This window comes from Prionailurus viverrinus, chromosome B2 (assembly GCF_022837055.1).
Source record: "Prionailurus viverrinus isolate Anna chromosome B2, UM_Priviv_1.0, whole genome shotgun sequence".
In the NCBI taxonomy this organism is placed as follows: Eukaryota; Metazoa; Chordata; class Mammalia; order Carnivora; family Felidae; genus Prionailurus; species Prionailurus viverrinus.
In genome coordinates this window covers 10,804,201-10,824,637 of record NC_062565.1, presented here as the reverse complement: position 1 = coordinate 10,824,637, position 20,437 = coordinate 10,804,201, and positions in this window count along the sequence as shown.

Genomic DNA, 20,437 nt, shown 5'->3' with positions numbered 1-20,437 from the left:
TTTTCAACGTTTATTTTTTTTTTTGGGGGGGGGGGACAGAGAGAGACAGAGCACGAACGGGGGAGGGGCAGAGAGAGAGGGAGACACAGAATCGGAAACAGGCTCCAGGCTCTGAGCCATCAGCCCCGAGCCCGACGTGGGGCTCGAACTCACGGACCGCGAGATTGTGACCTAGCTGAAGTCGGACGCTTAACCGACTGCGCCACCCAGGCGCCCCTGGAAACCTGCATTTTAACAACTATAATGCTAATCTATTTGGGGTAGGTCCAGTGCTATCACTTTTTTTTTTTTTTTAATTTTTTTTTTTTTCAACGTTTATTTATTTTTGGGACAGAGAGAGACAGAGCACGAACGGGGGAGGGGCAGAGAGAGAGGGAGACACAGAATCGGAAACAGGCTCCAGGCTCTGAGCCATCAGCCCAGAGCCTGACGCGGGGCTCGAACTCACGGACCGCGAGATCGTGACCTGGCTGAAGTCGGACGCTTAACCGACTGCGCCACCCAGGCGCCCCGGTAATGCTTGTTTTGCAAACTTGCTGACAAATCATGGTGGGAGCTCAATGAAGCAGGAATGAAGGATAGCATCGCTTAAATGTTCATTTATTCGTGTGATTTATTGCCTTCAATGAAAATCATTGCATTGCTTTTTTTTTGTCCTTTGGACCTTCTTGTAGACTTTATTACACTTTGTCTCCTTATCTACTCTCCTCACTCCTGGGATTCTGTGACTGTCTTGTACCTAACTCCCTTGTTCTTGGCCTTGAATGGGAACACATCTTTCATGGAAACCCTAGCATTCCCATCCGTGCTTCAGTTAAGGGTGGGATTCATTCACCTGCAGAAGTTTGCCTGCCTTTTTCAGCTCCAGTTAATGTCTGTGAGGTCAGGGCTGTCCATAGCCCACATAAAAGGACTGCGTAGCTCATATTCTAGAATCAGAGCTGTGTATCTGGAATGCTCATGCCATTGGGTACGTTCTTTACCAGACCTCCTGGACCTCTCATTGGAATTTGTCTGTGTGTCTGAGCCCCGGTGTCTTTTAGACCCTTTCTGTTCAGCTGTTCAGCACAGAGTTCCAAGACCTCACTCAGTGTGTGCCCTGTGACCTGGCAGGTAGCACTGGATGTCTGGAACCCAGGAGGCCAGGCAGATTTCCTCGTGGCTCTTCTTAGATGTGCTGCTTGGGACTGGCATCACGTGATATCTCGGAACAGAGGTCGGGAAAAGGTGGTGCTTCGCAGCCCCTTGCCACTGTTTTCCCTCAAGAAACACGCAACGTGTGCCACTTGCCAAATCCTTAAAGTTCTCAGGGTTAAAGGCGCTGGATTTGCACCCCTTTCTCCCTCCGGTACCGCTTGCTACGCAGGGAGAAGTCTCAGGCAGGACAGAAGAAATCGCCTCTGCGTTTCCTCGCAGTAGTTGGAGGCATCGGCTGGCTCCTCTTTAAAGGCAGCGTTGTGTCCTGTTATTTCTGAGTGGATGGACCTCACCGTTTGTCCTGACTTGTTAAGATCTGCCCTGAGAAGCAGAATGTCTGAGTGAAACTCTTCTCCCTTCCCAGGACCTCAGGCAGCCCCGTCCTTTCTCTGAGCCAAATCTCCCCACGCCTCCTCCTTCCACAGCCAGTCCTGGTCACCGTGCGCTCAGCTTCCTCTAGCCCAACACCTCCCACTCCCTCCCATGGCTCATTCTTCGGTGTCCAGCCTGCCAAATCCCTTTGAAGCGTTCTTTGGCTGCTTTATATGTTTTTTGTTGTTGTTGTTGTTGTTTTTGCACAATGCTCTTCAAATGTTAACTTCCCACTATTGAGTAAGGTAGTATACCTAGTGTGCCCATGACAGTAGGGATGATATCTGAGTCTTGGACTAGATGCAGTGATAGGCATGAAGCTCTTAGCCTAGCACTTGGAACACAGATGGAGATTCAATAAACATTAGCTTCCCTGATTTGATCCTTTCTGTGCCCTTTTTCTGGCAGCAAGTGATGTGCAAGTAGGCTCTTCAACTCTTGTTTGGTGAGCGCCATTACAGCATTATGGGTGGGAGAGTGGACCTTGGTTCTCAGCTATTTGGGTGCAAACTCGTCCTCTAGGTGACTTTGGGAGCTTACGTGATCTGCTTAACCTCTATGCCTCAACTTCCTTACTCTTAGATTAGCACTAAGAAGAGTTCCTTTTCGTGACGTTGTCATGAACATTAAATTAGTTCCTATATTAGGTGCTGTTAAGACCACGTTCCTGGTACATAGTCTAAATAAGCGGGAGAAACATCCTGCTATCTTAGTAAGAAGTGAGGCTAACGAGGTCACTGTGGTATAAAGCAGTGGGCTTTCATTGCTAGGAAGCATCAAGTAAGATGAATTCCTCTCTCTCTACCTTTGGGAAAACCCAGGCCAACAGATGCATGGAATGAGGGCTCCAAAACCGTACTCAAAAGCTCCATTGGAGCAGCCTTCCTGGGAGCTGAGAGTTTCTGACTCAGCTAAGATAGATTCATTTCTCAAACCCCAGTATAAAAATCACCCGGAGGGCACTTGTTAGACATACAGACTCAGGGTCTTGCCCCAGACAGACCTGCTGAATCAGAATCTTCAGGGAGGGACTTGGAATCTGATATCAAACAGCCCAGACATACAGTATCACCTGGAAACACTAAATAATCACCCCAAAATTTGAGGAAACATTGATGGCTGTGTCTCATATGCTTGACTTTCTGATTTGATTGTTTTGGGGTCTTGGTGTACAGGCATGAGGACTCTTCTTTTTTCCTTTTAAGTCCTCTCACAGAAATCGAATGTGAACCACGATTGAAATCCACTAACATCGAGAATCAAACTTAAGTCACTATTTCTCAGAATCTTTGGGGTGTGTGTTGAAGATGTGGATTTATTTTTTTATTAATTTTTTTTTTTATGTTTTATATTTGAAAGAGAAAGAGAGACAGAGCATGAGCAGAGGAGGGGCAGAGAGATGGGGACAGAAGCTGAAGCAGGCTCCAAGCTCCGAGCTGTCAGCTCGGAGACCACAGAGACCACTGCGGAGCTCAAACTCCTGAACAGTGAGATCATGACTTAAGCCAAAGTCACACAGTTAACCGACTGAGCCACCTAGGTGCTCCCAAATGCAGATTTATAAGCCTTAGCCCAGCCTGCTGAATCCGCGACCATGGGACTCTAGTAGGAGGAGGTGGGGTGAGAGGGGAATAGGAGGAGTGAGACCCTGGGATTTGCATTAGAAACAGACCTTCCAGATGATTCTTTTGCATGCTGGACTTTGAGAACCACCCACTGAGCAGGGTTTTCCCTTGGTAGGCATGTGTTGAAGTGGCTGAATGAACGAAATGGAATCATTACTTCCTTGCTAGAGCAATCTGTTAGAAACTTGCTTATTCATAAACTGTAAGTTGTTACATGAGTTTTCATTGCCTGCTCTCCTTTGACTGGTATAGGGTTTCTGGATGGTTGTCTCTTCCAATATGCTTTGATTTGACCTGGCAGAAATTGATGGGAGGTTATTTTGGGGTTTTTGCATGGCCACGTGGATGTAACAGGCCAGACCATGGAACCAGGGAAGATGCTGTTGAATGCAGTTTGTAGTATGGCATGGAGTGCCTGTTAAAACCGAGGGTCTGAAGAGAGTGAAGCTGGCCAAAAGGGGAAAGTAGACGTTTGTAAGGTGAAACGTTTTGTGTAGCTCTTCTAATGACAGAAAGCCCGCTGCTTTCCTCAGAGGGCCACCTGGCAAGAGGGCTGGAATCTGGTCTCCTTTTGCTCACCACTGTGTCCCTGGGGCCTAACGTGTGCTGGGCACGCAGTTGTGGTTCCATAAATAGCTGAGGAATGAGAATCCTTTCTATTGTGGCCACAGGATAAGTGTGGTGTTTCCCCTTTTCCATTAAGACGAAGAGAAGTAACATTTCTTTAGAGAGAGAACTAGGAAATTGATACACACGAGGTCAGTGCAAAGATTTATCAAGTTCCTTTGGAGGGAATGGCTCCTAGGTCTGCAAAACCAGCTGAGAAATGAATGGCAGGCATGTCATTTGCGTCTGTCAAGAATCTGTTGCTCCCACCGGAGGTAGGAGGAGAGGATTAAGTGTGGAAATGTAGAGGAGAAGGGTCTCTGGAGCTGCAAGTAGGTGGTATTTATGCAGACCCCATCAGGGGAAAGGCCGAATTGCCAAGGATAATGAACAACCCCTGGGCATCACAGTGGGTTTCTCTCTACCATGGACGTGGACACATCAGGCAGCCGAAGCCTGATAGCGTTAAGGAGTCAAGTGGTCAACTTCTCCCATGATCTGATTTATTCACATTCAGCCCACCAATAAAATCTGATGCTTTGGTTTCCTACGTAGCTTGTATACACCCTTGCTATTCAGAATGTGGTCCATGGGCCAAGAGAATTGACATACCTGGGAGCTTGTTAGAAACGCAGACTGTTGGGGCATCCGGGTGGCTCAGTCGGTTGAGTGTCTGACTCTTAATCTTGGCTCACGTCATTATCTCACAGTTTGTGATCTCAAGCCCTGTGTTGGGCTCTGTGCTGACCATGTGGAGCCTGCTTGGGATTCTGTCTCTCCCTCTCCCTCTCTTTTTCTGCCCATCCCCCGCTCACACTCTATCAAAATAAATAAAATTTAAAAAAATGCAGACTCCCAGGCCACGCCCCATCAAGCCCAGCATGTTGGGTTTGCCTGACAACGTGGCATTTTGTTTTTCTATATCATATTCACTGATGTTTAGTGGGATGAGTCAGCATCCCTGAGTTTGACTTCAAGATACTGATGGAATAGTTGCTGAACCTGTAAGGCTGAGAGCTGACCCAGGGCAGACGAGAATTCACCAAGGGAATGGTGCTGAATGGGTGGCCAGTGGACCTTCTTCGGGTGACCTGCCTTTGTGTTGGATGCTGTTGTTTAATTTCAGCACTGATGCCCACCATGCTGTTGCCTCAGATCACCGTGTGGGGCTGATCTCCATTGTGGCACATAGACTGCAGTGCTCTCTCCTCCTTTATAACTGCCTGAGCTGCCTTCCTCCACCTGCTCTGCAGTCATCCAGGACTCCAGCAGGTCCTGAGGATCTCCATGATGGTGAAGAAAGGAATCGGACTTGTGGAAAGTCTATAGGGCACATTTGTCTATAGGTTATTATTATTTTTTTTTAATTACCTGAAGTTTATACTTTATTCAGCCTTCCTTAGCTTTTACCTACCATCCTCTTTTCTGTTCTAGGATCTCATCCAAGATACACATTATATTTTGTGTTCACCTCTCCTTAGGCTCCTCTTGGCACAGTTTCTCAGACTTACCTTGTTTTTAAGGTTAATTTTTTTAAAAAATTTTTTTTCTCAACGTTTATTTATTTTTGGGACAGAGAGAGACAGAGCATGAACGGGGGAGGGGCAGAGAGAGAGGGAGACACAGAATCGGAAACAGGCTCCAGGCTCTGAGCCGTCAGCCCAGAGCCCGACGCGGGGCTCGAACTCACGGACCGCGAGATCGTGACCTGGCTGAAGTCGGACGCTTAACCAACTGCGCCACCCAGGCGCCCCAAGGTTAATTTTTTAATTTTTAAATTTTTGATAGAGCGAGCATGGGAGAGGCAGAGAGTGAGAATCCCAAGCAGGCTTTGTGCTGTCAGCGCTGAGCCTGATGTGGGGCTTGAACTCACGAATTGTGAGATCATGACCTGAGCTGAAATCAAGAGTCAGATGCTCAACTGACTAAGCCACCTAGGCGCCCCAGACTTTCATTGGTTTTGATGACCTTGACAGTTTTGAAGACTATCAGGTGTTTTTTTTTTAAATGTTTGTTTATTTGTGAGACGAGACAGAGTGCAAGCAGGTGAGGGGCAGAGAGAGAGGGAGACACAGAATCCGAAGCAGGCTCCAGGCTCTGAGCGGTCAGCACAGAGCCCAACACGGGGCTTGAACTCATGAGATCATGACCTGAGCTGAAGTCGGATGTTTAATCTACTGAGCTACCCAGGTGCCCCAAGGTCTATCAGGTATTTTTACATCACCCTTCAATTGGGATTTGGGGGTTGTTGGATATTTTCCTCATACATCAACTGGCATTATGGGTTTTTAGGCGGATGGTGACAGAAGTAAGGTATCATTCTCATCATATCCTGTCAGTGGTGCATAAGGTAAACATGGCCTTTCATTGTTGACATGGGCCTTGATTACCAGGCTGAGGTAGTGTTTGCGAGGTTTCTCCACTTGGAAGTTATTCTCTTCTTCCCCTTTCCCTGAAGTACTCTTGGAAGGAAGTTACTATGAAGTATCCACAATTAAGGACTACAGGGTCATGCTCCATTTCCTTGAGGGAAGAGTATCTACCTCAATTATCTAGAATTCTTCTGTATGGGAGATTGGACTATTCTCTATCGTTCATTCATTCAGCCATTTATTTCTCTCTGTATGAACTCATGAGTGACTATTTTATGCTTTGTGCTAGAACATAGTACTGCTTTCTTTTGTTGTTCAAAATATAGATTGTTTTTAAGTTTATTTATTTATTTTTCAGAGAGATAAAGGGAGAGAGAGAGAATCCCAAGCAGGCTCTGCACCACTGTGTGGAGCCGACGTGGGGCTTAAACCCACAAACCACAAGATCATGACCTGAACCGAAGTCAAGAGTTGGATACTTACCTGACTGAGCCAGCCAGGCACCCCTCAAATTATAGATTTTTTTTTTTTTGAAGTCAAGTCTAGGGGCACCTGGGTGGCTCAGTTGGTTAAGCATCCGACTTCGGCTCAGGTCATGTTCTTGTGGTTCACAAGTTTGAGTTCCACATCGGGCTCTGTGCTGACAGCTCAGAGCCTGGATCCTGCTTCGTATTCTGTGTCTCCCTCTCTCTCTGCCCCTCCCCCGCTCACACTCTGTCTCTTTCTCTCTCTCAAAAATGAATAAACATAGGGGCGCCTGGGTGGCTCAGTCGGTTGAGCGTCCGACTTCGGCTCAGGTCATGATCTCGCGGTTTGTGAGTTCGGGCCCCGCGTCTGGCTCTGTGCTGACAGCCCAGAGCCTGGAGCTGCTTCAGATTCCGTGTCTGCCTCTCTCTCGGCTCCTCCCCTGCTCACGCTCAGTCTCTCTCTGTCTCTCAATAATAAATAAATGTTAAGAAAAAAAAATTAAGAATAAACATAAAAAAAAAATTAAAGTCAACTCTACTGCCCAACATGGGGCTTAAACTCATTACCCTGAGATCAAGAGTTACATGCTTTACCAACTGAGCCAGGCAGGTACTCCATTTTTTTTTTTTTTAAGGTCCATTAGAAATATAAGACTTTGTAGTTGACAGTATAGGCCTGCCTGCATGCAAAGGAGATAACTGGTAACTGGTATGATTTCAGTGGGGCTTAACACCAATCCAAAAATTGGTGCCATTTGAAAAACTTAGTCACCCTCATATTTGTTTGCTAGACCTGCCATGACAGAGTTCATGGCTCAAACAACAGAAATTAATCTTCTCAGTTCTGGAAGCTAGAAGTCTGAAATTAAGGTGTCAGCAGGGTTGATTTATTTTTGAAGCTTCTCTCCTCAGTCCATGGATGGCCATCTTCTCCCTGTGTCTTTACGTGGTCTTTTGTCTGTACCTATGTATGCCTTAATCTTGTCCTATAAGGACACTAGTTATATTTAATTAGGGTCCACCCTAATGACCTCGTTTCAACTTAATTACCTTTTTCAAGATCCTGTCTTCAAACGTCACATTTGAGGTACTGGGGGGGTTAAGACACCAACATATGAGTTGGGGGTCGGGGGACACAATTCAGCTCATTATACTCCTTAAAGGAGTCTCAAATAGATACACATTTCCTGCAGGCATCACCTAGAAGGGGCATCACTGGATATGCTCTCCAGTTTGTCTTACTAACACTGCCACTGTCACCATGAAGCAATAGTGTACGTCCTCTAGGATGGTCTGAAAAATTGGCAGTTGGGGGTGGGGGATTTGGAGTCAGCCGGTTTGCAATGAGGATGCTATGATTTGGGACTCTAGGCTGTGGGCAGCATGAGGCCACGGGGGGCCTAGGTGGTTATGGGATAAGGAGAGAAGTTCAGGGCAAGCTGCGTAAAGTAGGCAGTGGGACACTAAAATAGGAAGTTTGCGGTGACCTACTTTCTGTGCAACATGGTTCTGCCCATTATTGAAAAGCATCTTGCTTTAGCTGCTTGATCACACACAAAGTCTATAAGAATGGCCTCAAGGTCAAATATATGTAAGAAAATTGGGTGATTTATATTTCAAGAGTGACTGCGTCTTTGTATACCTGCTATTCAATGTGATGTAAAAGAACCTCGGTGTCTATTTTTAGCCTAGGCTTGGGTTAAAAAAACCTGACTTGATGTGTACCTTACCCAGAAGGGGATGGGTATTGTGCACTGAATGTATGTCCCTTGATCTTAAACCCAGTCTCTGAAGCTAACTGATTCCATTGTGACATCGTAGACAACAGACCCCGCTGGTGCATGTGGTTTGGTGTCTTCAGTTGATTCAACCATGGCGGAAGATAATGGAGTGTTAGAGCTTCGTGTTTCCTGTCACTTTCATCTTCTGAGGCCAGTAACAATTTGGGGCGCCATACAACAGTGAGGTTGATTCAAGCAAAAGGGAGCAAGATGGAATGTAGGGAGTCTGAGCTGTGTTGTTGATTTATTCAGCTGTGCCAGAGTCTACAAGTTGCCTTCCCAAATTCCATTTGCAACTTCTTTTTTAGCAACAGAATCTTTAGTCCTTAACTAATTTGGATTTAAATAAAAACAAAAACAAAAACAAACACCTTTAGTCCTGTTAAAAATTACACTTGGGACACCAGGGTGGCTCAGTCAGTTGGGCATCCAACTTCGGCTCAGGTCATGATCTCATAGTTGTGAGTTCAAGCCCCACATCGGGCTCTGTACTGACCGCTCAGAGCCTGGAGCCTGCTTGAGATTCTGTGTCTCCCTCTCTCTCTGCCCCTCCCCCACTCACATTCTGTTTCTCTCTGTCTCAAAAATAAACATAAAAAAAACAAACAAAAAAACCCCACAAAAAACTATGCTTGCCTGCCTCCATTCCAGCCAAGTGTGGCCACATGATGATGATATCCTACCCATAGAGTGTAAGTGTTTGGAAAATTCCAGAAAGGCCATTCAAAAAGGGGGGCACACATTCTTTTGGTCTTTCTCCTTCCCTCCCCCTTCTAGTCTTGAATGTGATGGCTGGAGTGCCAGCAGCCATCTTGGGCCAGGAAGTGATCTTGAAAGCAGAAGCCCAACCTAGGATTATAGAACAAGAAGACAGATTGAGCACAGGCCCTGGAGAACCCAAAGAGCTGTTATATATGTACTAGTATGGGCAGACTTTCAAAAAACCCATTTTTAATACAGAAGAAAACAAGCACTTCTGTCTTAAGATATTGCTATTTTTTCTTTTATATATATGCTGTCAAACTGAATTCTTTTTTTTTTTTTTTTTTAAATTTTTTTTTTTTCAACGTTTATTTATTTTTGGGACAGAGAGAGACAGAGCATGAACGGGGGAGGGGCAGAGAGAGAGGGAGACACGGAATCGGAAACAGGCTCCAGGCTCCGAGCCATCAGCCCAGAGCCTGACGCGGGGCTCGAACTCCCGGACCGCGAGATCGTGACCTGGCTGAAGTCGGACGCTTAACCGACTGCGCCACCCAGGCGCCCCCTGAATTCTTTTTTTAAAAAATATTTATTTTTGGTGAAGCGCAAATGGGGGAGGGGCAGAGAGAGGGGGACAGAGGATCTGAAGGGGGCTATGCGCTGACAGGCTGACAGCAGCAAGCCCAATGTGGGACTTGAACTCACGACCTGCACGAGATCATGACCTGAGTTGAAGTCGGATGCTCAACTGACTGAGCCGCCTAGGCGCCCCAAACCTGATTCTTAATGAAGCTTGGGTACCCATTAAAATTGTCTAGGGAATGTATTTAAATATACTACTGCCTGGGCCCTACCCCCTGAGATTCTGATTTTATTGGTCTGGCAAAAAAGACAGACAAGTGTTGTTCTTAAAAAGCGCCCTTAGGTGATTCTCATGTGTGACCTGGGGTTGGGAACCACTGTCTTCACTTACACTCTGTCTCTCTAAGTAACTACTGTGTTTTAAGAATTGTGATTTCTTTCTCTCTTTTTTTTAAATGTTTATTTATTTTTGAGAGACAGAGCACCAGGTGGGGAGGGGCAGAGAGAGAGAGGGGGACAGAGGATCCAAGCCTGATGTGGGGCTTGAACTCACAAACTGTGAGATCTTGACCTGAGCCGAAGTCGGACATGCCACTGACTGAGCCACCCAGGCGCCCCAAGAATTGTGATTTCTGATATCACTGGGGCAGTTGTTCTATTTCTGTAGCTCTGTTAGGGAAAGGAACAATACTAGGGATAATCTGAAAGAGAACTAATTTGAAACAGTTTTGGGACTGGGATGATAATACAGATATGGACATACTCCGAGAGCCCATAAAGCATCATCACAATGCAGTATCTGTGATGGCTACACAATGTGCCTTTATTTCTGAGGAAAGAGTGAAACTGTAGCCCTCCACACTTCCTTTCCTTTTACCAAATCTAACCATGCTTCCCCTGGGGATTACGAGGAATTTGGCAACAGAGTGCAGGGGGGTAAATACATTCCTTTAAAGCTGAGCTGGATTGAGGGAGAACAAGGGCAGCTTTCGATTTTTATTTTCCATTAATACTATTGATGCTTAGGTCTCTGAGGGGAATTAATGGGGGTAAAATCCCAACCTAATTTCTCAGAATATCAGTTACAACTATTTGACAATGAATTCTCCCTTGTTATAGTGTTTAGTTCCGATCCTTTTTTCAAGGTCATAAGACTGCTGACCCCTACTTTTATTTCACAATTCATACCATAAAGATAGTGATTTATATAGGTCACTGATATTCCTGACTTTGTGTTTGTCAGCAGCAAGATCAGTTTTTGTCTTGTGGTAAGAGAAGTTTCAGGGGCGAAGAGGATGTCAAAACTCCCCTTCCTCCCAATTTCTTCTGAGTTATTTGCTATAAATTTTCAACAAGAAATTCAAGAGTGAGAAGTGAATAACCAAGCAGTGTGTGTGATCAATTTGACTGTGAGTGATGAAGAAAGTTAACATACTGTGTTTTATTCTTTTTTTTAAGTTTATTTCCTTTGAGTGAGAGAGAGAGAGAGACACAGAGCAAGTGGGGGAGGGACAGAGAGAGAGAGGGAGAGAGAGAGAATTCCAAGCAGGTTCTGTACTTTATCCCTTGGGTAAATTCCTAGCAGTGCTATTGCTGGGTCATAGGGTAGGTCTATTTTTAATTTTTTGAGGAACCTCCACACTGTTTTCCAGAGCGGCTGCACCAATTTGCATTCCCACCAACAGTGCAAGAGGGTTCCCGTTTCTCCACATCCTCACCAGCATCTATAGTCTCCTGATTTGTTCATTTTGGCCACTCTGACTGGCATGAGGTGATATCTGAGTATGGTTTTGATTTGTATTTCCCTGATGAGGAGCGACGTTGAGCATCTTTTCATGTGCCTGTTGGCCATCTGGATGTCTTCTTTAGAGAAGTGTCTATTCATGTTTTCTGCCCATTTCTTCACTGGGTTATTTGTTTTTCGGGTGTGGAGTTTGGTGAGCTCTGTATAGATTTTGGATACTGGCCCTTTGTCCGATATGTCATTTGCAAATATCTTTTCCCATTCTGTTGGTTGCCTTTTAGTTTTGTTGGTTGTTTCCTTTGCTGTGCAGAAGCTTTTTATCTTCATAAGGTCCCAGTAGTTCATTTTTGCTTTTAATTCCCTTGCCTTTGGGGATGTGTCAAGTAAGAAATTGCTATGACTGAGGTCAGAGAGGTCTTTTCCTGCTTTCTCCTCTAGGGTTTTCATGGTTTCCTGCCTCACATTCAGGTCCTTTATCCATTCTGAGTTTATTTTTGTGAATGGTGTGAGAAAGTGTTAAAGAAATTTTTTATGTTTATTTTTGAGAGAGAGAGACAGAGTGTGAGCAGGGGAGGGGCAGAGAGAGAGGGCGATAAGAGAATCCGAAGCAGGTTCCAGGCTCTGAGCTGTCAGCACAGAGCCCCATGTGAAGCTCAAACCCACAGACCACGAGATCGTGACCTGAGCTGAAGTCAAACGCTTAACCGACTGAGCCACCCAGGGGCCCCTTAAAGATTTTATTTTTAAGTCATTTGTACACCCACCGTTGAGATCGAACTCACAACCCTGAGACCAAGAGTCACATGCTTTACCGATTGAGCTAGTCAGGCATGTCCCAAACTCATTTTATGAGGCCAGTATTACCCTGCTACCAAAGGCAGGTAAGGACACTACAAGAAAAAAAAACACAGGCCCAAATCCTTGATGAATATAGATGCATAAATCATCAACAAAATATGAGCAGACTGAATTCAGCAGTGCATGAAAAGCCACATGAACAAGTGGGATTTATTCCTGGGATGCAGGGATTTTTCAACATACAGAAATCAATCAATGAGATACACCACAGTAATAGAATGAAAGACAAAAATCAATTATAATCTCAATACACAGAAATTGACAAAATGCAACATCCTTTCATTATAAAGACTCTCACCAAATTAGGTATAGAAGGAATGTGCTTCAACATAATAAAGGCCATATATGACGGCTTCACAGGTAACATCATACTCAATAATGAAAAGCTGATAGCTTTTCCTCTAAGCTCAGTAACGTAACAATGACATTCATTCTTAACACTTCTGTTTAACATAGTTGGAAGTCCTAGCCAGAGCAATCAGGCAAAAAAAAAAAAAAGATCGATAAAAATTCTTGGATAGGAAGAAATAAAATTATCTATGCAGAAAATCATAAAGAGTCCATCAAAAAATAGGACTAGCAACAAATTCAGTAAAGTTGCTGGATACAAAATCAGCATACAGAAATCAGTTGCATTTCTATACACTAACCATAAACTATGAAAAGAAATAAAACAATCTCATTCTCAAGAGCACCAGAAACAATAAAATACTTAGGAATAAATTTAACTGAGAGGTGAAAGATCTTCACACTGAAAACTTTAAGACTTCGATGAAAGAAATTGAAGAAGACACAGCTAACTGGAAAGATATCCTATGTTCAGGGATCAGAAGAATTAATACTGTTAAAATGTCCATCCTCTTCAAAGCCATCTATAGATTCAACTCAAATCCCTATCAAAATTCCAATGACATTTTTCACTGAAATTAAAAAAAAAATCCTGAAATTTGTATGAAACTGCAAAAGACCTGAATAGCCAAAGCAGTCCTGAGAAAGCGGAACAAGACCACTGGCATCACACCCCCTCGCTTCACACCTTTACTACAAACCATGTGGTCTGGGCTTTATAAAAACAGACACATCGATCAGTGGAAGAGAATAGCCCAGAAATAAACCTTCACATGTACAGCCAACATTTGACAAGGGAGTCAATAATACTCAATTGGAAAATAATAGGGTTTTCAATAAGGGACTTGGGAAAACAGGATATCCATGTGCAGAAGAATGAAATTGGACCCCTGTCTTACATGCTTGAAATAGAGTAAAGATTTAAACCCAAGACCTAAAACCCGCAAAGTCCTAGAAGAAAACATAGGAGAAAAGTTCTTTGTCACTGGTCATGGCAATGACTTTCTGGATATGATACCAGAAGCACAAGCAACAAACACAAAGATTAGTAAGTGGAGCTGTACCAAACTGGGAAGCTGCTTCTTCATGGCAAAAAAAAAAAAAAAAAAAAAAAAAGGCAACCTATGGGAGAAAATATTTGCAAACGAGGCATCTGATAAGAGCTCATACAAAAACCAAAAAAAAAAAAAAAACAACAAAAAACCCTAAAAACAGTCTGATTAAAAAATAGGCAGAGGAACTGAATAGACATTTCTCCAAAGAAGACGTACAAATGGGCAACAGATACATGAAAAGGCGCTCAACGTCACTCATTGTCAGGGAAATGCAAATCAGAACTGCAAGGAATGTCACCTCACACTAGTTAGAAGGGCTGACCTCACACAGACTAATAACAAGTGTTGGTGAGGATGTGGAGAAAAGGCAACCCTTGTGCCCTGTTGGTGGGAATATAAATTGGTGCAAGCACTATGGAAACAGTATGGAGTTTCCTCAAAAAATTAAAAAGAGAACTACCGTATAATTCCACAATCCCACTCTTGGGTGCCTATTGAAAGGAATGAAAACAGTATATCAAAGAGATATTTGCATTGCCATGTAGCATCATTGACAATAGCCAAGCTACAGAAACAACCTCACGGCCTATTCATGGATAAATGAATAGAGATGTGAGGTGCGCGCGCGCGCGCGCACACACACACACACATATAATGAATGTGTTTTGGGGGATCTGATATACAGTATGGTGATTATAGTTAATAATGTATTATATACTTGAAAGTTGTTAAGAGAGTAGATCTTTAATGCTCTTGCCATAAAAAAAAGGAATGGTTATGTAAATTAGAGGAGATGTTAGCAGAAGCTACATGGTAATCATTTAGCAATATATAAGTGTATCAAATCAACACATTATGCACCTTAAACTTATACAATATTATATGTCATATACTTAATAAAGCTGGAAAAATGGAAATATGTTACTTTAGAAATATCACTACATTAGTACTTCCAAAAAGCACTACGTTTTGTACATAATAGTCTCTCCTCTTCAGACTGTTATTTTGTGGTGAATTGTCATTTAGCAGTTTATCTTAAATGTATGAATTTAGCAATTTATATTTGTAAAAGCATCCTAATTTTAGCTAATTATTTTTAGGCTGGATTATCCTAATGTAGTTCTGCTCTCTTATTTATTTAATGTTTATTTATTTTTGAGACAGAGAGAGACAGAGCATGAACGGGGGAGGGTCAGAGAGAGGGAGACACAGAATCTGAAACAGGCTCCAGGTTCTGAGCTGTCAGCACAGAGCCCGACGCGGGGCTCGAACTCACGGACCGTGAGATCATGACCTGAGCCGAAGTCGGACGCTTCACCGACTGAGCCACCCAGGCGCCCCTCTGCTCTCTTATTTAAAATGCTCTGGTATCTTATCCCATCACCCAGCAATCATTAGGTTTATTAGTAGCCTAACTTTATGGCTCCTTCAAGATTATATTGTGTACTGTAATAAAAATGCTGAATCATCCTCATATTTGTGTATTTATGTATCTAATGTAATTTATCCCTCCAGAGTCTATCCAGTTAGCAAAACGAGCAAACATTTGAGTTATTAAGGGCTGAATAAAATACTTTCTTTCTGTTGTGGATCAATTTTTTTTTTTTACTTTGCATTGAATCATCACTTAGTTTTCTTAAAAGGGCAAAAAATCCCAGCAGATCCATAAGCTGGACTTGTACTCCAGGGCATTGCACATTCTTACAGAACGAGATCAGAAATAGAGCAAAGGAATTATGTCATTAGCATTGCCTCTTACAGGGTCTACGAAGGGAATAAAAAGGAGTACGTATTCTTTACCCTGTAAGCAGCAAACTCAGATGTAATTTGGGTTAAAAATATAAATAGGTAAGTTTGATAATTTATTGTTTGAGAGGCTTATTGACTTATTATGGAGAAGTAACATATTGCTAACATTCAAACAGGCCTAGTTTGATTGATTGTTCCAGTTTGCTGGGACTGGGAAGTTTTCCGGGACACAGGAATTTCGGTACTAAAACAGGGAAAGTCCTGGGCAAACTTGGGCCAATTCGATCACTATCTGGCTGGTCTGACCCGGGGACCGGCTCTGACATCTCTCTGAGTTCCAAATTAGACCTGTCCTCAGCAATTCCCATCATAATTGTAACCAATAGTATTTGCTAATACTCTGGGGTTTGTAATTGCTTTCCTGATGAGAACCTGGAATCAAAGTGAGGACAGATGTGCGTGCCCCACTGCAGAATCTCACCTGGTGGTCAGAGTTTAAGGAACAGGTGCCCCTTCTTACCTAAGGCTAGTTCTACTCTTGGACTCGTGTCCAGTCCCTTCCTATCTCCTCAGTGGCCTTTTTCTGTAATTTATCCTACACTCTCCAGGATCTTCTCTTTCACATTTGCTCTTGAACATGCATTAAAAAAAGTATTCGATGAATTCCACATGCCTCTCTGGGTACCAATTTATCTCATCTTTATAATCAGATACCTTGACCATGCTGCCTCCTTGCTACCTCCGTTTCCTAACCTCTTGCTTGCTTTCCAGCCGATTCCAAGCAGCATTCATTCCTTCCACTTTCTGAAACTTGTCTTATTGAAGTCAATATTGACTTTTAATGTTACTGATCCAGTGGAACCATCTGGTCTTTTCCTTGCTTCGGCTTTTACCAGCATTTGATTCTGTAGTCTTCTCTTGGTTTCTCAGGACTTTCTCTTACTGTAGCTTTCAGGTACTACATTTGCTTGGTCCCTTGGTTTTCCTCCTACCTCTCTGGCTATTTCCTTTTTTATCTTTCACTATTTTTTTTCTTTGTTATCTCTTTCTCCTTTATTCACTAGTGCCCCCAAGGGGTTAGGTTCTAAGTCCTTTTCACCTCAGACTTGAATTACTCTGTGGATTATACCGTTACCATCCATGGCTTCCATGAATAAGCAGACACTCCTAAATTGGTATTTTCATACACCTCTTGTCAAGAGCCTACTAGTTGTTTTCACTTGTATATCCTACCTTGAATTCATTGTGCTTAAATATGAACTTGGCTTTATCCACCCAATTGCTCTTATCAGAAACATGGAGGTCAGCACTGAGTTCTTGAACTTTCATTACTCTTAACAGATATAAGAAACAACAAGTTCAAGTACTGAGTTCAAAACTTTCAGTTCTGTTAATCCCCTAGTTCTGTCAATTCTACTTTTTTTAAATGTTTATTTTTGAGAGGGAGAGAGAGAGAGAGAGAGAGAGAGAGAGAGCGCGAGCGAGTGAGCAGGGGAGGAGCAGAGAGAGAGAGAGAGACAAAGAATCTGAAGTAGGCTCCAGGCTCCGAACTGTCAGCACAAAGCCTAATGCAGGGCTCGGACTCATGAACCATGAGATCATGAACTGAGCCAAAGTCAGATGCTTAACCAACTGAGCCACCCAGGCACCCCAGTCAATCGTATTTCTTAATAATGGTGAAGCTGTTTACTTTTCTCCAACCCCATTGCTACCACCAGTCTCATTTCTCACCTGGACTACTGAAACAGATTCTTACCTAGAAGCACCTATATTAAATTTCGCTTCTGTTCAACCAATTTCTACACTGCAGTCGGGGTGCTATTTAAAAAGTAAAGATTTGGTGAAGTGAAGCTGTTTACAAAGGCTTCCCATGGGTTTTTAGTTCAACGTTTAAGCCTGGAAATTCCTTCTCGATCATCTGGTCTAATCTCAAAGCACTCTTCCTTAACTTCTCTATAATCCAGCCCCTTTGAATAATTCTATACATTCTTCAAATGCACCAGGGGTTTTTTTTTTTTGCCCTCTGCCCTTTAAATATGCAGTTTTCTCTGCCTTGAAACACTTTTTCATTTTATAACTCTATTTACTTTAGTATTTATTTCCTGGATCTTATTTATATCTAGGTCCCAGTTTAAAGGTCATTTCCATAGGGAGGTCTCTCCTCACCCCGATGGACCAGTATCTCAACTGTGGCTCCACAATAGAATCACCTGGGGACATGTTAAAATACCAATGATCCGCTTTACCTGTGCTGGGATAGGGTGTGAATCAGAATTACCTAGAGGTCTTGTTAAAACCACCAGGTAGCTCTGATGCTGCCTTTATGAGGACCACACTTGGAAACCATTGCTCCAAATTAGACTAAATTTGGGCTCCAGCCAAGTGCCTCTGTAGTATCTGTGCATCTCTTAGCATGGCACTCAAACGTTTTATTATGATCACTTTTAAGAAATGATCTTTTCTGCTAGAAAGGAAAGACAGTTCTCTCTTTGTGAAGTGAAGCTCTCTGGCTTTCTTGTTTACCTTTGTATCCCTAGGGTCTAGCACTGTGCCTGCCACACAAGGATTTGCTCAGTATTTGTTGAATGAATGAATAAAAGGCTATGTTTGAGTAAGAATGTGGTATCTAGATGATCTACAACTCAAGGCAATAATAATATAGAGATAAAGCTGACGTTTTCTATTACCTATCTTTAACTTGTTTCTAGTTTTTTTTTGGTTTTCATCCAAAATCTTATTGAGGGCAGTGCCTTGAGATGTCTATATTCTAACTCTTTCTTTTTTTTTTTTTAATTTTTTTTCAACATTTATTTATTTTTGGGACAGAGAGAGACAGAGCATGAACAGGGGAGGGGCAGAGAGAGAGGGAGACACAGAATCGGAAACAGGCTCCAGACTCTGAGCCATCAGCCCAGAGCCTGACGCGGGGCTCGAACTCACAGACCGCGAGATCGTGACCTGGCTGAAGTCGGACGCTTAACCGACTGCGCCACCCAGGTGCCTCTAACTCTTCTTTCTTAAAAAGCTTATTCATTTATTTTACAAGGGAGAGAGAGAGAGAGAGAGAGAGAGAGAGAGAGAGAGAGAGAGAGAGAGAGAGAAAGAGAAAGAAAGAATGAGAATCCCAGGCAGGCTCCACACTGTCAGCACAGTGCCTGATGTGTGGCTCGAACTCACTAACCGTGAGAGCATGATCTGAGCCAAAAGCATGAGTCAGATGCTTAATCGACTGAGGCACTCAGGTGCCCTTAGTCTAATTCTCCTTCTTATTGCTACCACTACATTACTCTTAACAGATACAAGAACAAGTGAATATATTTTGGCTTATTGGGGTGCAGGACAATTCCATGAAGATCTGACACTTAATTGTGCTGTGTACATGTGTGTGCTCACATGTTTGTGTGTATAGTGGTATTTAACTTACAAATGACTTAGAGTAGAAGAGAAAGAAGACCAGAAATTGTGCCTTGGGTAGAGCTCCACTGCCAAAAATTTAATTCTCTAGAATCGACCAAGCAGAAACTTTCTTCAGCCCCAATAGGGTTGTAGAAGTGATGTTTTGGGGAATGTTCTGAACTGGATTAAAGTCCTTTTACTGCTTGCACACTATCTCGAATTTTGTTTTTTTTTTTTTTTAATTTTTTTTTCAACGTTTATTTATTTTTGGGACAGAGAGAGACAGAGCATGAACGGGGGAGGGGCAGAGAGAGAGGGAGACACAGAATCGGAAACAGGCTCCAGGCTCTGAGCCATCAGCCCAGAGCCTGACGCGGGGCTCGAACTCACGGACCGCAAGATCGTGACCTGGCTGAAGTCGGACGCTTAACCGACTGCGCCACCCAGGCGCCCCTCGAATTTTGTTTTAAGTTTGATTTATGTTGAGAGAGAGAGAGAAAGAGCACAAGAGCAGGGGAGGATCCGAGGGAGAGGAAGAGAGAGAATCTTAAGCAGCATCATGCCCAGTGAGTATGGAGCTTGACTTGAGGCTGGATCCCACGACCATGAGATCACGACCTGAGCCAGTATCAAGTCGGATGCTTACCTGATTGAGCCACCAAAGCGCCCCCACACTATCTTGAATTTTCTATTTCTTGAGTCATATTAAAGATCAGCACAAATCATAGTTTGTATTTATAAGATACCATATGCTTATTTATTTTACATCTCTTGAATATTTACTATATGAAGTATAATCCTAGAAATGAAAGACATTTTCTGCCTTCATTCACAGCTTAGGATGGGAGACATGCAAATCAGTGCTTAAAATACGGTGAGTAAGTGCTGTGGTAGAGTATGTAAAGACGACCTTGGAATATCCAAGCTCCCCTCCCAGACAAGTGGGGACCTGCTCTATTGCATTTCAGTAAGGGTATTAGCATGGGAGTTGTGGAAGGGGTACTTAATACAAGTTATCTCTTGTCTGTGGGGGTATATCTAGGGATACATGCTGACTCCTTACATGCAGACTTGTTTAAAGAAATTCCAGGTAAAGAGGTTTATTGGACTGTTCAGTTCTTAGGGATTCATGCATGACATTCACAAAACTATGCACACTGGGAAATGTGCAGCATTTTCCATATGGCCATGAATCTTCTAAAGGGAGAACTCATAGCTTTCTCCTTTCTCAAAAGGGTCTATGATTTCCACAGGGATTAGAACCATTTCTCTATTGTGTAAGCTGATGGAGAAGATGAATTGGTAAAGAAATGATCCTGTGGGGGCATCTGGCTGGCTCAGTGGGTAGAGCATGCGACTATTGATCTCAGGGTCATGAGTTCCAGACTATGTTGGGTGGAGAGTTTACTTAAAAAGAAAAAAAAAAGTGATCCTGTGGTTAAGAGTTCCTGGAGGGATTTCCTTAGGACTTTCCCCATAAATACAGAAGTTATCTGTAATAGATGATACATTAAAAAGTATTTTAAAATCAAGCTATACTTGCCTATACTGGAGTATCCCAGTAAAAAACAAAAAACAAAAAA